This window comes from Pollicipes pollicipes, unplaced genomic scaffold, assembly GCF_011947565.3.
Source record: "Pollicipes pollicipes isolate AB1234 unplaced genomic scaffold, Ppol_2.1 Scaffold_3447;HRSCAF=4054_pilon_pilon_pilon, whole genome shotgun sequence".
Classification (NCBI taxonomy): domain Eukaryota; kingdom Metazoa; phylum Arthropoda; class Thecostraca; order Pollicipedomorpha; family Pollicipedidae; genus Pollicipes; species Pollicipes pollicipes.
This window is the reverse complement of record NW_023596297.1, coordinates 29498699-29499409: the sequence shown is the minus strand read 5'-3', so window position 1 is coordinate 29499409 and position 711 is coordinate 29498699. Positions and strand designations below refer to the sequence as shown.

General features: G+C 50.1%; 1 non-coding gene across 1 annotated transcript; it reads right to left on the bottom strand.

Annotated features, from left to right (window-relative positions):
• Positions 1–71, bottom strand: TRNAG-CCC (transfer RNA glycine (anticodon CCC)). Its single transcript has one exon. It is a non-coding gene; the product is annotated as a tRNA-Gly (tRNA).
• Between the last annotated feature and the right edge of the window lie 640 nt (positions 72–711).

Below are 711 nucleotides of genomic sequence, written 5' to 3'. Positions count from 1 at the left end.
TGCGCCGCCCGGGAATCGAACCCGGGTCGCAAGAATGGGAATCTTGCATGATACCACTACACCAGCGGCGCCGTGGCGTTCCCCCGAAGAGTGAAAAATCAGTTCACCGCGTGTGTTTCTGAATGTGGTGTTTGCATGCTCTATACCTATCTTAATGAGTGCTGGATATGTTCCTTAAACTAGCACCTTGTCCCGGATGAACGAGGCGGTACCAGGCATGGAAGTTGTCCGTCGCTATGAAGATGGTGCCAAAAAACGAGGCAAACGAAGCCGGGCACTTCGGTAACCGACACATACAGCCTTCGTTGGTGCAGTGGAGAATATATTCTCCAATGAGAGTGCAACTGGCAGAGCTTCTATGATAATGTGATCAGTGGTCTATTTTGGATGGATGTAATTTTTTGGATGACTGTTGATTAAAACAAACGGGGCTACATTGTTCCACACGACCCGTGTATCGTCCATGACCCTATCTGCCCTGGTTAAGGCCATGGTATCTTGTACTCAAGATCGATTTCGGGAGAGGTGACGCTGGCCGGTTTCCGGTTGCTTACTGGCGCACCTCTGGCTTCAAAAGCGTTGAGATCCGCAAGGGGGCTATAACTGAGACAGTCAACTACGCCATGCGGTTGGTTTCACGCCCTCATCGGCTCTGGTTACTGAGATCGGACATCAATCTAAGATCGATGTCTTTCATTTACAATACGCCCC